Source organism: Rousettus aegyptiacus, unplaced genomic scaffold (genome assembly GCF_014176215.1).
Source record: "Rousettus aegyptiacus isolate mRouAeg1 unplaced genomic scaffold, mRouAeg1.p scaffold_m13_p_8, whole genome shotgun sequence".
Taxonomy (NCBI): domain Eukaryota; kingdom Metazoa; phylum Chordata; class Mammalia; order Chiroptera; family Pteropodidae; genus Rousettus; species Rousettus aegyptiacus.
The window spans coordinates 20,530,598-20,548,994 of NW_023416311.1; the positions used below are offsets into that span (position 1 = coordinate 20,530,598).

The 18,397-nt window shown below is 37.9% G+C and overlaps 1 protein-coding gene across 8 annotated transcripts in view; it reads left to right on the forward strand.

The window, feature by feature from the left end:
* The first annotated feature begins 437 nt into the window (after positions 1–437).
* The window catches only part of ZNF713 (zinc finger protein 713), a 106,093-nt gene continuing 88,133 nt past the window's right edge, over positions 438–18,397 (forward strand). For all 8 annotated transcript variants that reach the window (XM_036226310.1, XM_036226314.1, XM_016138558.2 and 5 more), the window contains exon 1: positions 438–653. The gene's annotated coding sequence lies outside the window, so the exon portion shown is untranslated. The remainder of the gene's footprint in view (positions 654–18,397) is intronic.

Sequence of the window (18,397 nt, forward strand, 5' to 3'; positions counted from 1 at the left end):
AAAATGTTATCCCCATTTAAGGAATTTCACTGTTCTCATCAGTAGACTTGTATTACCAAAAAAAAAAAAAAATGCATTCAACCATTATTATATTTTATGTTTCGTCAATATAACAAGGGGTGGGGGATTGAGGCGGTATTCCAAGACTGAGGAGAACAACGGCTTGCGTTTGTAGCCTTGGGGACGAAGCAGCGACACCGCGAGGGAGCTGGGTAGTCCAAAGTTTCTGACTGGCAGGAGTTATGGGCGGGTCCTCGCCCCCATCTTCTGGGCCCTCGCTGAACGAAATTCTGCGAGGGCCAGGGACGGAGACCCGGGTCTCCCCGGGTTAGCGAGTCCTGGTGAGAAGTAGACAAGGGAGAGCGCTAGGAGTTCCGGGGCAGGTGGGAAGCGGTCCGCCCAGGGCGTCACTGGCGCATGCGCATTGGCGAGCCAAAGCCAGCGCGACGCAGTCGCCATTGCAGGGTTTTCTTTGGAACGCACTTGAGGCCGAGGGCTGGTACAGCCTCACGAGTCCAGTCACTGGGCGTCATTGGCTCTGGCTTTGGGGCACTCACCCTCTCCCGCCTCAGTTTGGACTGGCGGCGGCAACAGTGGTGGAAGCGGTGTCAGGGGGCGGATCTGTCCCGGGCGCCCTTTGTATGTGAAGGCTGGTGAGTGCGGCCCTCCAGGGACCAAGCTGTGGGCGGGGCCGAGCGTGTCGGGGCCGAAGCTGCCCGTGCTGGACGCGGAGCCCCCCCATCAGCGCCCTTAGCCTCCTTGGAGACTGTGTCCCTTCTTTGATAGGAAGGCCTCCCTTGTTTCAAGGTGATAAACGTGTTTTTCTCTAATACCTTCTGCAATTTATTTTAGTGCAGGCGTGAGTGGGTATCATTTTTTTGAAACGTTTTTCCTTATCTCAAGATTATTAAAACATTCATTATTTTCTTATACTTTTAAAGGATTTAAAAATATTTTTTACATTTCCACCTGTGTTTTATTGGGTATTAATTTTGTGATGTTAAATAGTAATATGCCTTCTTCAGTTATCTTACTATTGTCAAAGGAACTCAAAGAGTCTGGAAGCTTTGTTAGAAATAAACGATAGAGATTTAGTCAAGATCTTAGACTTTGTAAACTGGAAACACGGTTTGGCAAAAACCTATAAGTGTTCCAAAGAAGAAAGAAGAGTTAAAAGTTCTTAAAGTAAAAAGTACATTCTTGAGAATTTTCAGCCCAACATTCTTAGCCCTAGGATTTGTCCAGGATAGTTGTCAGTCAGTTGACAGGCAGGGAGGATGGCGGATGCCAAGTGGTCCTGAAGATGAGCACCAGGAAGTCTAGTCACATCCAGTGGTGTCAGTCATTCAGTGGGTAATTGGAGGGTTTTCTGGAGGTCTAGATGTATATTGACACATTGACACAAGAATGGAAAGTTCAAAAAAAAGTTAAGTTCCTAGGCTAGTTACAAGAATAGTCTTTCCTCATGCCTCAACCTTCAAAATGTTAATAATTTTAGCAGCTTGGTTAAAGTGACTTCATTTTATATATTCTCTATCTTCACTCTTTCCTAATTTCCCCCTATTTTTCTTTCGGAAAACATAATAAACATTGTCAGGGTGGCAACAAGGCCTTCCCTGGGTCAGTCATATCACTCAAAGGGGGCATATCGATTAGAGACACACTTTCCATCTATGGGTCTTATAACTAGCCAATATTTGTGCCAATGTTAGGGTAAAGCATTAGGAAAGGACTGATTATTTTTACATGTCATATTCAATTAAAGGATAATTACACTCAGTATCACAGCACGAACTGACACATGCCTTGGTTTTTAGTGTTAGTACAGCATACATAAATCTTATAAATGATAATAAATATTTCCAAGAAAATAATCATCTCAGTTTGAAAAATATTTTTTAAAACTTTATGTATAGTTGGTATACAATACTATATTGGTTATATTAGTTTCAGGTGTACAGTATAGTGAGTTGACATTTTTATATCTGACAATGTGATCACCCCACTAATCCTAGTAATCATCTGTCACTATACAGACTTATCTCAGTATTATCAACTATATTCCCCTTCCCTTTTCCCCCCCACTCCTTCCCCTCTTGTAACCATCCCATTGTTCTCTTTCTGAGTCTCTTTTTGTTTTGTTTGTTCATTTTATTTTTTTTAGATTCCACATAGTGAAATCATATGGTATTCGTTCTTTTTTGCCTGATTTATTTCACATAGAATAATACCCTATGGATTCATCCATCTTAATGAAAATAGCAAGATTTCATTACTTTTTATTGATGCATAATATTCCTCTGGGTGAGTGTGTGTGTGTGTGTGTGTGTGTGTGTGTGTGTGTGTGTGTAATGTTAGCTATGGGCTTGTCATATATAGCCTTGATCAAATTGAGGTAAGGTCCTTCTGTGCCCACTTTTTCGAGAGTTTTTATCATAAAAAGGTGTTCAGTCTTGTCCAATACTACTTCGGCATCTATTGAGATAATCATATGATTCTTATCCTTGGTTTTGTTGATGTGATGAATCACATTGTTTTGCAGATGTTGAACCACCCTTGCACCCTTGGTATAAATCCCACTTGATCATGGTATATAATCTTTTTAATGTACTGTTAAATTCGGTTTGCTAGTATTTTGTTGAGAATCTTTACATCTATGTTCATCAGGGATATTGGCCAGAAGTTCTCTTTTTTGGTAGTCTTTGTCTGGTTTGAGTATCAGTGTAATGTTGGCCTCATAGAATAAGTTTGGAAGCTTTCCTTCTTCAAATTTTTGGAAACCTTTCAGAAGGATAGGTAATAATTCTTTAAATATTTGATAGAATTCACCTGTGGTGGTTACCAGAAGTGAGGGGGAGGGGGAAAATAAAAAAATTAAATATTAAAAAAATTATGTATATATAGTGTGAAAAAAAATAAACTGGCATTAAAAAAAAAAGAATTCAACTGTGAAGCATCTGGTCCTGGACTTGTTTGTTGGGAGTTTTCTTTATCATTGCTTTAATTTCATTGCCAGTAATTATTCTTTTCAGTTCTCTGTTTCTTCTTGATTTAGTCCTGGAAGGTTATATGTTTCTAAAAATTTATTCATTTATTCTAGATTGTCAAATTTGGTGGCATATACCTGTTCTAAGTATTCTTTAATGATCCTTTATGTGTCTGTGGTGTTGGTTGTAATCGCTTCTCTTTCATTTCTGTTTTTATTCACTTGTGTTCTCTCTTCTTCTTGATATGTCTTGCTAGAGATGTGTCAATCTTATTTATCCTTTCAAAGAACCTGCTCTTTGTTTCATTAATCTTTTATGTTGCTTTTCTATTTTTTATTTTATTTATTTTCTCTTTGATCTTTATTATTTCTTTCCTTCTACTTACTTTGGGTTTTGTTTGTTCCTCTTTTTTCTAGTTTCCTTCGTTGTAAATTTAGATTGTTTATTTAAGATTTTTCCTGTTTATTGACATAAGCCTGTATAGCTATAAACTTTCTCCTTGTAACTACTTTTGCTGCATCCCATAAATTTCATAAGGTGATTTCATTTTTATTTGTCTCAGTGTAGTTTTTGATATCCTTTTGGATTTCCTCTTTGATCTATTGGTTATTTAGAAGCATGTTGTTTGATCTCCACATATTTGTGTTTTTTCCATTTTTTTCTTTGTATTTGATTTCTAATTTCTTGTTATTGTGATCAGAAAATACACTCAATATAATTTCAATCTTCTTGAGCTTACTGAGGCTCATTTTGTGGCCTAACCTGGTAGGTGCATATGTGCATGCTTCCCTTTCCTTCTAATCCGGGTGGGGTCGCATGGTGTAGATGGGGCTGTTTCATGTACTCTTGACATGCTCTGTTGCTTTAACTGTAATCAGAGCTGGGTCATAGCTTAGAAGAATTATTGCTTAGTTGGTTTGGCTCTTGGGGTTCCTGGGAAACTTAGATAAAAAATATCATATAGTCTCGAGGTCCCAGATGGCAAGTATAGGTGGACACTGAGCTCACCTTCTCACAAGAATATACCAAATGTACATCTATATTTAGAGGAATATCTCCTGAGAGATAACTGTAGCCTTTGCACAAGAAGCAAGAAAGGGACTGCATAGAGAAGGCTGGGGAATCACAAGAGCTGGGTCTGGGCAGGATTGCTTTATGTGCTTGCATCTCAACATTCCACCAACTCTGCCCTCTCTGCAGGTGGGGCAAGCCTGTGTTCACACACCTCAGCACTTAGCTAGTTCAGTTTGTACATGCACATTCAGCAGTGCCCCACTCTCTGCACTTTCTCCAGACCAGGCAGCCTTGCATACACGTACCACAGCATTTTATTAGCTCCACACTCTTTCTTGGAGAGAAGGCCCCCATGTGAACACACAGTAGTACCTCCCTGTCTCCACACTTTCTCTGGACAGGGCAGACCTGTAGGTGGGAAACTTCAGCAATTTGTTGGCATCACACTCTCTTCGGGTTGGGGAGCCCCTTGTGTGCACAGCCCAGTGGGAGGGCAAAGCAGCACCATATTGGGTCAGTCTCCAGGTGGAGGGACCTTTTGTATGCATGCTATAGGGATCTCCTGTTTCTGCTGGGTGTAGCTCCAGTAAGGGTGGCTGCTACAGCACCCTACAGGTTAGCCAGAGAACCTGGATCAAGCCCCCACCCACTATCCAAGTTCAGGGGAAACTAAACAATGGCATTCACCAGTCCCTCTAGTCCTGGATTGTTCCCTCAGCTCCTAGAGGCCTCTTGTGATTCCCTAGCCTTCTTTATTCAGTCCCTTTCTTGCTTCTTGTGCAAAGGCTATTCAGTTGGCTCACAGTTGTCTTTCCGGAGGATATGCTCTAAATATAAGTGTATATTTGTTTGTTTTCTGGTGAGAATGTGAGCTCAGTGTCCACTTACACTGCCATCTTGGACCTCGAGACTATATGATATTTTTGATCTAAGTGTCCCAGGAACCCCAAGAGCTGGAGTGGGGTTACTCAGGGATTTTATTGGTTTCTGCACATGTCCCAAAAGAGAGGTCACATTTGTGGATTCATCAGGTATATAAACAAAACAGCTTGAGATGCAGTGATAATATCTAATTCTATCCAATTTTGTAAGACAGCTTTTCTCATTGAAGACATTTCAGTATTTATTTAAGTTAAACTCAGTTGACTGTCATCGAGGGCTGCTTGAGTGAACTTAATTAAAGTTTCCATATGACCAATAATATCTTTAATTTCTAAGGAAGGTGTAAAAATATCTGCTAAACAAGCATACCAATGGAAAACCGAGTCCACAGTACTTCCTAAAAAGGAGGTTAGTAATAGAGGACAAATACATCCTTTAGCCTATGGATGTGCAAGAGTATTTCTCCCTACTCAACCTCGGGGTTTCCAAAGAGAGATTTCTACCACACAGCCACTGCATTCCATGAAGAGCTACCCAATAAATTCCAGGTCTTCTATCCCAGTCTGTCCCAAACCAATCAGAACCTTTTAAGTTTATAACAGAATTACATTGATGGTAGGTATTTCCTGTAACATTCTAGTGCTACTAGGAAACTGTAGTTGAGAATGGTTTTATTGTTCCCAAGATAAAGGAGCTGAACAACTTAAATATCCATATCTAGGAGTTAACCATACAAACCCATCCTAAATTTGTACATATTGTCCATTTGTTATGATGGTTTTTTCAGGATTCTCACTATTTACAGTTTTTAAGTCTACATGGACATTAGCATTATAGGGAATGGAGACATTATGACCACTTGTTTCCATGATGTTGTTAATAGGCCATTTGTCAGGTGTTGGCAATGTAATACCAACTGAATTTAAAGTTGAATTTTGTTTATTCTTGTATATGGTGTAAGAAAGGGGTCCAGTTTCATTTTTCTGCAAGTGTCTGTCGAGTTTTCCCAACACCATTTATTGAATAGACTGTCTTTACCCCATTGTATATTCTTACCTCTTTGTCATATATTAAAGAACTATATGCTTGTGGATTTCTTTCTGGGATTTCTATTCTGCTACATTGATTTATGTGTCTGTTTTTATACCAGTACCATGCTATTTTGATTACTGTCGTCTTGTAATATAGTTTGATATCAGGCAGTGTGATACCTCCAACTTTATTCTTAAGATCGAAAGAGCTATTCTGGGTCTCTTATGGTTGCATATAAATTTTTGGATTATTTGCCCTATTTCAGTGAAAAATACCACTGGTATTTTGATAGGGATTGCATTGAACCTATAGATTGCTTTGGGTAGTATGGACATTTTACCATGTTAACTTTTCCTATCCACGAGCATGGTATATACTTCCATTTATTTGTATATTCTTCAATTTCTTTCTTCAATAACTTATAATTTTCCGAATAGAGGTCTTTTACATCCTTGGTTAAATTTATTTCCAGGTATTTTATTTTTTTGAATGTAATTGTAAATGAGATTCTTTTTTTACTTCCTCTTTCTGATAATTCCTTATCGATGTGTAAAAATGCCACTGATTTCTGAATATTAATTTTGTATTCTGCTACTTTACTGAATTCATTTATCAATTCTAATAGTTTTTTGGTGGAATCTTTAGGGTTCTCTCTATTTAGTGTTATATCACCTGCAAATAATGATAGTTTCACTTCTTCCTTTCCAATTTAGTTGCCTTTCATTTCTTTTTCTAGTCTGGTTGCTGTGGCTAGGACTTCCAATACTATGTTGAATAAAAAATGGTAAGAGTGGACATCCATGTTTTATTCCTGATCTTAAGGAAAATGCTTTTAGCTTTTCCCCACTAAGCATGTTAATGTGTATTTGTCATATATCACATTTACTATGTTGAGGTATATACCTTCTCTTCACACTTAGCTGAGATTTTTTTTTTATCATAAATGGATGCTGGATTTTGTCAAATGCTCTTGCTGCATCTATTGATATGATCATATAATTTTTATCTTTCAACTTGTGAATGTGCTGTATCACATTAATTGATTTGTGGATATTGAACCAACCTTACATCCCAGGAATAAATCCACTTGACCATGATATTTGATCTTTTTACTGTATCATTGAATTTGATTTGCTAATATTTTGTTGAGGATTTTTGCATCTATGTTCATTAGGGATATTGGCCTATAATTTTCTTTCTTTTTTTTTTTTTTTGTCTTTATCTGGTTTGGGAATCAGGGTAATAGTGGCCTCATAATATGAGCTTGGGAGCCTTCATTTCTCTTGAATATTTTGGAATAATTTGTGAAGAATAGATGTTAGTTCTTTTCTGAATATTTGGTAAAATTCACCTGCGAAGTCATCTGGTCAAGGATGAGTTTTTCAATTACAGATTCAATTTCATTAGTAGTAATTGTCTGTTCAGATTTTCTGTTTCTTCTTGACTCAGATTTGGGAGATTGTATGTTTCTTGGAATTTGTCCATTTCTTCCAGTTTGTTCAATTTGTTGGTATATAATTGTTCACAGCAATTTCTAATAATCCTTGTATATCTGTGGTGTCATTTCTCACTTCTCTATCATCTGATTTTATTTATTTGAGCCTTCTCTCCTTCTTGTAGAGTCTGGTTAAGGATTTATCAATTTTGTTTATATTTTCAAGGAACTAGGTCTTGGTTTCATTGATCTTTTGTATGTTTTAGATCCTATTTTGTTTATTTCTGGTCTGATTTTTATTATTTCTTTCCTTCTACTCACTTTGTGCTTTGTTTGCTCTTCTTTTTTTAGTTCCCTTAAGTATAAAGTTAGATTATTTATATGAGATTTTCATTCTTTCTTTAGGGAGGCCTGTATTGCTATGAATTTTTCTCTTAGGACTGCTTTTTTTTGTGTCCCATAGATTTTTGGTTGTTGCGTTTTCATTTTCATTTGTATCAAGGTATCTTTTGATTTCTTCCTTGAGCTCATTGTTAACGCATGTTATTTAGCTTCCATGTATTTGTGTGTTTTTCGATTTTTTTTCTTATAATTCACTTCTAGTTTTATGCCTTTTTGGTCAGAGAAGATGCATGATATGATTTCAATCTTACTAAATTTATTGAGGCTTTTTTTGAGGACTAACTTGTAGTCTGTCTTGAAAATGTTCCATGTGGACTTAAGAGGAATGTATACTGTGCTTCTTGGGGGGTGAAACACTCTAAAAATATCAATTAAATTAATCTAGTTTAGTGTGTCATTTAAGGCTGCTGTTACTTCGTTGATTTTTTCTCTGAAAGATCTGTCCATTGGTATTAAGGTGATGTTAAAGTCCCCTACTATGATTGTATTACTGTTGATCTCTCCATTTATGTCAGTCGGTATTTGCTTTATATATTTAGGTGCTTATATATTGGGTACATAGATGTTTACTAAGGTTATATCCTCTTTTTGGATTGATCCCTTTATCATTATGTAATGTCCTTCTGGGACTCTTTTTATATCCTTTGTTTTAAAATCTATTTTGTCTAATACAAGTATTGCTATCCCAGCTTTCTTTTCATTTCCATGTGCATGAAATATTTTTTCCATCTCTTTCAGTCTCTTTGCGTCTTTTGATCTGAAGTGAGTCACCTGTAAATGGAATATGTATGGGTCTTGTTTTCTTATCTAATTGGCTACCCTTTGTCTTTTGATTGGAGCGTTTAATTCATTTACATTTAAAGCGATTATTGATAGGTACATAGTAACTGCCATTTTATTCATATTTATGGTGTTTGTTTGTTTGTTTGCTTGTTTGTTTGTCCTCTTAAAGATGTCCCTTGAATATTTGTTTCCAGGCATTGGGTAGATCTGCTACATCTCCCAGTCTTGGCCAGGTGGCCTTATGACTCAGTGGCACAGTCTCCTTTGTCACCTGTGCCAGGTGCTCCAGGAGTGTCCATTTTGTGGGTTGTCTGTGTTCTCCTGTTGTAGTTAAGCTTTGATTGGTGTTGGCACATCATTGGATAGGATTGACTCTCAAGCTGACTGGCTGTGAGGACTGGCCATACCCACAGAGTATGAGCTGCTATATCTGGGATGACCCCATGGAGTGGGATTCACCCCAGTGAACTCATGTGCCTCTTGAGACCACCCTTTGTGTGTACTGCTTGTGGGGCTAATTAGGTGGTGCATTTTGTGGTCTGATGCCAGCATCTGCATTTATTGTTTTGGGGGCCCCTTTTGAGGGGCTTCCATGCAGGCCAAGGTCAGCTGCTACCTGTGACTGCCCGAGGCTACCTACTAGGAGCTACAAAGCTATCCAAGGTTGGTCACTGCCTGTGCTGGACATGGAGGTATGCAAGAAAGGCCACATGGCAAACTGAGGTCAGCTGTCACCAGCACTTGCGGCCTGGGACAGACAGCTCAGCAAAGTGTCCAGGGCACTCCAAGGTCTGAGGATCCCTACTAGCTACCCAGAAGGCTCAGTAGTTGAAGAAGTTCCAGGTAGTACCTGAGTTGGGTGAGGCGGGTCCCGAGAAGTTACCAGGGTAGGGTATGTGTGGCACTCCCCAGGTTAGTGCACGCCCAGATTTCTCAGATGACACTGAGTCCAGCTGTTGCCTGCTGCCTCAGGCTTGCAGGCTCCCAAAATTTGTTCAAGAAACATTGCAGCTTGGGCCAAGGCTTGTTTTCCACCACCTGAAGTACCTGTAGAGGTGCAAGAGCTGAGGCCTATGGATTGCTGCTGAAAGAGCCTCCTACTAAGAGAGCAGGGTGGGACTGGTTGCCCAGCCAAGAATATGGCTCCAACAATTTGAGAGTTGATTGGGGGCAGGGTCCCAGAGAGTCACTAGGATAGAGTAAGCAGAGTTCACCAGGCCAATGCAAATTCAGGTTTGGCTATTTGTGGGGCAGGCTCAACACAGGCAAGAAGGCTCACACCTGTAGGCCACACAGGATGAGGGCTCAACACAGGGACAATGGTGGCTGTCCATCCAGTCCTCGCCCCAAAGCCACATAACTCAGACCTTCTTTGTATGTTTCTGGTGCCTCCTGAGTTGCCAGCCCTCTGAGGGACCCCAGCATTAGTGCTTGCAAGTGAGTCTGTGTGTGAGTATTTTAAGGAGACATTTGGGTTTCCAGCAGCCTTCTGTCTCGCTGGACAGTCAGAATCCCCACTGGATTTTACAGCCAGATTTTGTGAGGACTCCTCTTCCCAGCACTGGAACCTTGGGCAGGGGAGCCTTATTGTGAGGTTGGGCCCCTTGCTCTTCCAGGACCGCCATGGGTGAGATATCCCCCCACCACACCTGGGTGCAGGGCCAACTTTTTGCACCTCCATTCTTCCTACCAGTCTCATCGTGGCCTCTTTATGTTCTTAGTTATAGGAGTGATGTTCAACTAATCTTCAGATGGCTCTCTAGGTTAATTTTTCTGTAATTCCATTGTAATTTTAATGTGGTCATGGGAAGAGGCAACCACAGCATTTACCTACCCCACTATCTTGACCAGAGCTCTCCAAAACTATTTCTTGAATGGCATCTGGTAAAACCAGTTTCCACTTAGATACAATTCTTTATAGTATTTACAGCTACCTTCTAGCCGAGATTTCTTTTCCATTGAAGCCCATTGCTGCTTTACTTATAATGATTAGTCCAAGTTATGTTTTGAAGAAGCTAAGATATTAATTGTGGCTTTAACATTTGCATGGCAGCAGCTTTGTAGCTTGATCTGCCATTACATTTTCTTTGCTAATTTTTACTCATCTTTCATGTGTCCAGACACTTTTTAAAAAGTTGTTGGGTGACTGGTTAATAAGATTATATTAGTTTCACCTGTACAATCCTATATAATACATCATCTATATGTTTTATAATGTGCTTACCATCCAAAGTCTAGTCTCCTTCTGTTATTATATATTTGATGCCCTTTACCCTCTTCAGACTCCCCCAGCTACCCTTCCCCTCTGATAATGACCATATAGTTGTCTGTGTCTACGAGGTTTTTTTTGTTTTGTTTGTTCATTTGTTACTTTCTGATATGTGTCCCACATATGGGCAAAATCATATGGTTGTCTTTTTCTGTCTGAATTATTTCACTTAGCATAATACTCTCAGGATCCATTCATGTTGTCACAAATGACAATATTTCATCTAGTTTCTCCTGGCTGAATAGTATTCCGTTGTATGTATGTACCACATCTTAATTCAATTATTCATTGAAGGACAAGTGTTTCCATGAGTAATGCTATAATGAACATAGGAGTACATACATCTTTACAAATAAATGTTTCTAATTTGGGGGGTAGATACCTAGGAGAAGGATTGCTAGGTCATGTGTTTGCTCTATTTTTAATGTTCTAGGGAACCTCTATACAGTTTTCTATAGTGACTATACCAATTTACATTTCATCAGCAGTATATGAGGGTTCCATTTTCAACACAATCTCTTCAGTGTTTGTTATTTCTTGTTTTCTGACAGGTGTGAGGTGGTATCTTATAGTGGTTTTGATTTGAATTTCCCTAATAGCTAGTGAAGTTCAGCTTCTTTTCCTATGTCCGTTGGCCATTTGTATATCTCTTTGGGAGAAAGCTTTCAGTTCCTCTGCCTATTTTTTAATTGGCTTGGCTTGTTTGTTTTCTTGTTGAGAAGTCTATATATTTTGGATATTAGCCCCTTATCAGAGGTAGTGTTTGCAAATATTTTCTCCCATTTGGATGGTTGTCTGTTCACCTTGTTGACAGTTCCTTTTGCTGTGCAGAAGCTTTTTAGTTTGATATATTCCAATTCATTTATTTTTGTTTTTCTTCCCTTGCCTTTGGGGTCAAGTTCACAATAAAACCTCTGAGACCAAGGTCCATAAGTTTACTACCTATGTTTTCTTCTATGTATTTTATTTTTTTAGGTCTTACATTCAAGTCTTCAATCCATTTCGAGTTAATTGTTTGTGAATGGTGTCATCTAGCAGTCTAGTTTCATTCTTTTATGTGTGGCTTTCCATTTTTTGCCAGTAGTATTTATTGAAGAGGCTTTCCTTTCTCCATTATATGTTTTTAGTTCTTTTGTTGAAAGGTAGTTTCCCTTATACATGTGGGTTAATTTCTGGGCTCTCAATTTTGTTCCATTGGTCTGTGTGTCTGTTTTTCTGCCAATATATACTGTTTTGATTAGTGTCTCTTTGTAGTATTATTTGAAGTTACGGAGTGTGAGGCCTTTGGCTTTGTTCTTTTTTTTTTTCCCCCTCAAAGTTGCTTTGTCTATTTGGGTCTTTTGTAGTTTTATACAAATTCGAGGATTGTTTGTTTTATTTCTCTGAAAATACCGTTGGGATTTTGATGGGATTACATTAAATCTGTATATTGCTTTAGGTAATATGGCCATTTACCAAGATCAATTCTTTCAATCCAGGAACTCAGAATGTCTTTCTATTGGGGTGTGGTTCTTCTTCAATTTCTTTCAATGTCTTGATGTTTTCAGTGTGCAAGTCCTTCACTTCCTATGTTTAGTTTACTCCTAGATATTTTATCTTTTTTTGTTGCAACTGTAAATGGAATTATTTTCTCCATTTATTCCCTGATTTATTGTTAGTGTGTAGGAACATAACAGATTTTTGTATATTGATTTTATATCTTGCAACTTTATTAAGTTTGCTTATCATTTCTAATACTCTTATTGAAGTCTTTAGCATTTTATATATGGAGAATTATGTCATCTAGAAATAATGACAGCTTTCTTTCATTCCCAATATTGATATTTTTTTCTTTATTTCTCTTTCCTGATTGCTCTGTCTTTGTCTTCCAATGCTAAGTTGAACAACCATGGTAAGAATGGGCATCCTTGTTTTGTTCCTGATATCATAAGAAAAGCTTTCCGTTTTTTACCATTGAGTATGATATTAGCTTAGGGTTTGTGATACATGGTCTTTATTATGTTGAGGTACTTACCTTCTATACCCATTTTAATGAGTGTTTTAACTATAAATAAATGTCGAACTTGTCAAATGCTTTTTCTGCATATTTTGATATAATCATATGATTTTTCTTTTATTGTTAATGTGATGTACCACTTTGATTAGTTTGCATCCCTGGATGGACACAACTTGATTGTGATGTATTATCCTGTTAATGTATTGTTGTATTTTATTTGTTCTCTGGTGTCAGGGTAATGTTGGCCTCATAAGAAGAGGAAGTATTGCCTCTTCTTCAATTTCTTGAGAAAGTTCAAGGAGGATTGTTAAACCTTCTTTCAAGGTTTGGTAGAATTTACCAGTGATGTCATCTTGTCCTGGACTTTTGTTTTGAGGAGGTTTTTGATTACTGCTTCAATGTCCTTACTACTTACCGCCATATTTAGGCTTTTCTTATCTTCATGGTTCAGTACAGGAAGGATACATATTCCTAAGAATTTTTCCATTTCTTCCAGGTTATCAAATTTAGTGGCTATAGCCTTTCATTGTGTTCTTGTATAATCCTTTGTATCTGTGGTGCCTTTTGTAACCTCTTTCATTTCTGATTTTATATGAGTCTTTTTTTTTCCTTTGCGAATTTAGCCAGAGGTTTGTCAGTTTTGTTTATCTTTTCAAAAATTGGCTCTCTGTCATTAATTTTTCTGTTATCTTTTTGTTCTGTTTCATTTATTTCCTCTCTGATTTTTTTCAGCTTTATTGAAACATAATAGACAATTAGTTGCTTTTATTTACATTGTACAATTCAATGAGGTTTTGTTTTTTTTTTCAATTATGGTTGGCATACAATAATATACCAGTTTCAGTTGTATAGCATAGTGATCAGACAGCCACGTAACTCACAAAGTGATCACCCCACTAAATCTAGTACCCTTCTTTCCTCTTACATATTATTGCAACATTATCAACCATCTTCCCCAAGCTACACTCTACATCTCCATGTCTATTCTGCAACTATCATATCATCCATTTGTACCTCAAAATCCCTTTGCCTTTTTTTTTTTTGCCATCCACCCTAACCCCCTCCCATCTAGTAGCCCTCAAAATATTCTATCTATGAGTTTCTTTCTGCTTTTGTTGTTGTTGTTGTTATTTTGTTCTTCAGATTCCACATGCACGTGAAATCATGCAATATTTGTCTTTCTCTATCCGACCCATTTCATTCAGTGCAATACCTTCCAGGTCGATCAAGGCAATATCTTTTTCCATCCCCTTCCTTTTAGTCTGTGTGTTTCTTTTAATCGGAAGTGAGTCTCTTGTAGGCAGCACATGTAGGGGTCTTGTTTTCTTATTCATTCAGCCATTCTATCTTTTGGTTGGAACACTTAATTCTTTTCCATTTGAGGTACTTGTTGATAGGAATGTAGTTGTTATCATTCTTTATTCCTGTTTTTCATATATGTTTTTTCCTTCTTAAAGAAGTCGCTCCAACATATCCTGTAATACTGGCTCGGTGGTGATGAATTCCTTTAGCTTATTTTTGTCTGGAAAGCTCTTTATCTGTCCTTCAACCCTAAATAATAGCTTTGGTGGATAAAGTATTCTTTGTTGTAGATCATGGGTTTTCATCACTTTGAATATTTTGTGCCAAGCCCTTCTGTTCTGCATAGTTTCTTTTGAAAAATCAAGTGCCAGTCTTATGGGTTCTGCTCTTACTACTTTTAAGATTCTCTTTTTATATTTTAGTTATAATGTGTCTTGGTGTGGGTCTCTTTGGGTTCCTGTTTTTTGGGATCCTCTGAGCTTGTATGTCTATTTCTTTTACCAGGTTAGGGAAGTTTTGCCTTGTTTACCTTCAGGTACCCCTATAACATGGATATTTTTACATTTAATTGTGTCCCATAGGCTCCTTAAATTATTATTGCAGCCTTGGCTTCCCCATCCTCTATTTAGGTCATTTGATCCTCTTTTTTATTCATTCTGTTTATTCCATTTAATATACTTTTCATCTCAGATAATGTGTTCTTCATTTTTGACTGTTTCCTTTTATAATTTCCATTTCCATTTTTATGGGTTTTGTCTCTTTGTTAAAGTCCTCACTGAATTCATCTGCACTTTGCCTAAGTTCATTGAGCATCTTTATAACCAGTGTTTTGAACTCTGCATCCATGAGATTGCTTAACTCCGTTTTTCCTAGATCTGTGTTCTGTTCTTTTCATATGGTTTCTGCTTCTTTGTCTTCCTATTTCGGTTGCCTTTCTGTGTCTGCTTTTATCTACTAAGCAAAACTCTTAAGTCTCTTGGTCTTTTTAGTGAGGCTTTATGTAGTAGGTGTGCAGTGGCACAGTCCTTAGAGGAGTTCAGTCACAGACCAAATTTAGCCTGAGCCTGTACCCCACTAGGGCCGCCTGTTAAGATTCAGCATGCAATCCACAGATGCTGTGCTTATAGTTGCCTCAAGAGGCCACACTAAAAACTGCAGTCATCTGCCACCAGTGTGAGTCTAGGCTCTGCTCATCAAGGGGCACCAGACTCGCCAAGTATACAGTTGGATGTGGCTTGGGTGAGGCCATGAGTTGGGGGAGGTGGAGTTTCAGGAAGTCCTCTGGGCTAAGTGACCTCTGTTGTCCAATTTGATGATGTCCCAGCCATGGCAGCACAGAGTCTGCACACTGGGAGGGGGAAAGGCTCAACAGAGGAACAATGGATACTGCCAGCACTTCTGTACAGAGCAAGCCTCTCCTCCGGCCCCCACTCCAACAACTCAGTGCCCCCAGAGCAGCTGACCCAGCACTGGTCCTCAGAGTAAGTAGGTCCGTCACCACAAAAATCTACTTACAGACAGTGTCCCTTTCAGATGTGTCTGCAGCTGCCAGCTGCTGCTGCCTCTGTCCCACTCGGCCCCTCAGGACTAGGCAGCCTCACATCCTCGCCCTCACATCATCCTATTGCAGGGTGATTTCTTATTTCTCTCCCTAGTCATAGAGTTTGTTCATCTAGACCCCAGGCGACTTTCCTTGCTCTTTGCTCCTTGTTTCTGTCACAATTTTGATTTGGTCTCAAGAGGATGAACAGAGGCTCTATCATCTATGCCATTTTTTTTTTTTACATTCCTCATGGATTTTTATTTTTTCCTCTCCTATTTACTTTGGTCTTCACATGTTCTTCTAGTTCTCTAAGGTGTAATGTTAGATTGTTTATTCATGATTTTTCTTGTTTCATGAAGTAGGCCTGTAATTTTATAAAATTCCCTCATATTACCAATCTAGCTGCATCCCAACTATTTGGTAGTGTCATTTTCATTTGTCCCTTATGTTTTTTGAATTCTTTTATTTCTTTTACCCAATAGTTTGTTCAGTAGCATGGTGTTTAATTCTCACATATTTGTGGTTTTTCCAGCTTTCTTCCTTTAGTTGATTTAGTTTCTTACTGTTGTGGTTAGAAAATATGCTTGGTATAAATTCATTGTTCTTAAATTTATTGAGACAAGTTTTGTGCCCCAATTTATGGTCTGTCCTTGAGAGCGTTCCTTGTGCACATGGGGAAAAAAATATATGTTCTGTCATTTGAGCATGGAGAGCTCTATAAATACTGATCATGCTCATTTGGTCTAATGTGTCATTTATCACACATGACAGAACATATATTCCTTTTTATGCTATGCATTCAGTTCCAAATTGCAGAAATTATATTTTATGTTGATAAATGACACATTATTGACTTTCTAGATGCTCTGTCCTTTACTGTCAGTTAGGTATTTGGGTTCCTTACTATAATTGTTTTTTGCCAGTTTATCCCTTTTGTTCTGTTAGTAGTTGCTTTACATGTTTTGGTGTTCCCAGATTGGATGCTTATATATTAATAAATATTATATCTTTTTGATGAATTATTCCCTTTATCATTATAAAATGTTCATCTTTCACTCTTGTTACCTTTTTTACCTTGAAATCTTTTTATCTGCTAAAATTTGGCTACATCTGCCTTAATCTGGATGCCATTTGCTTGAAGTATCATCTTCCACCCCTTTACTTTGAGCCCGTGATTGTCTTTGTAGCAGGATGGGTCTCCTGAAGGCAACATATAGTTGGGTCTCTTGCCTTTTTTTTTTTCTCTTATCCATCCTGCTACACTTTGCCTTTTGATTGGTGATGTCTGTCCATTTACATTTAGGGTAATTATTGATGTACAGCCATTTTTTTGTGCTCTGTACCTTCATTGTTTCTTTTCCTTTGTGTTTCTGACTGCTATTTTAGTTTTCTAGTTTTCTACGATTTTTTTTCCCTCTGCTACCTCTTTTTTTATGTTACATGTCTCAACTCTAGATTTTTCTTTTGTGGTTACCATCAGATTTATGTAAAAAAGTGTTCCCCATATACAGTACACCTTTTTCTGTTGATTGCATCTTATCTTCATCCACCTGCGCAAGTTCAGGCCTTTCCCTCTCCCTTACTATGTTTTTTATTGTAATAAATTATTCCTTTTTATGCTGTGCATTCAGTTCTAAATTGCATAAATTATACTTTTATTAAATGCTTTTCCTTCATTTACTTTTATGTTGTAATTAAGTATTTAATATACTATTCCAAAATAGAGGTAAAATTTCCTGCCATTGTCAGTTTGTAATCATACTCAAATTTCTTAAACTTTTTTTTGTTTCTTTCAACATTTTTTATACTGCAGGTCGTGCAGTGGTAAATTGCCTTAGCTTCTGTTTGTCTGGAAAAGTATCCCTCCTTTATATATAAGAATAACTTCGCTGGATTTTTATTCATGGCTGGTGGTTTCACACTTTTACTATTTTGAATGTTTCACTCTTTCATTCTTCTCTCTCCTAGTAGGGTACAGTATTCTCCACCCTACCTGACTTGCAAATTTTTTCTCTTATTAATGTTTCTAAATTTTCTTATTAAGTTACTTGGAGTAACATTGGTTAATGCAATTATATAATTTTCAGATGTATATTATGATTTGACATCTGTATATTCTATTGTGTGATTTCCTTCAGCTACCATATATTTGACCCCTTTACCCACTTCACCTTACTCCATCCCCCTATATTTATCTCCCTTTAACCCAACTACTTCTCCCTTCCACTCCCACCCCCTACTCTCTAGTAATCACTAGTCCATTGTCCATGTCCCTGAGTCTCTGTTTGTTGCTTTTAGGTTTGTATCCTACATATAAGTGAATGTGATTTTCAACTTTTTCTGTCTGGCTTATTCACTTAGCATGATTATCTCAAGGTCCATCCATGTTGTCGCAAATAGCAGTATTTCATCTCTGCCTGTGGCTGAGTTATATTCCATTGTATATATGTACCACACCTTCTTTAGCCAATCATCTATCGCAGGGCACTTTGGTTGCTTCCATGTCCTGGCCACAGTGAATAATGCTGCTATGAACGTAAGTGTGCTAATATCATTTTGGATATGAGTTTTGAAGTCTTTGGGGTAAATACCCAGTAGAAGGATTGCTAGATCATATGGTAGATCAATTCTTAGTTTTCTGTGGAACCTCCATACCACTTTCCATAATGGCCGTACCAACTTACAGTCCCACCAGGGGAATCCTATTTCTCCACATCTTCTCCAACAATTGTTATTACTCGTCCTTTTGATT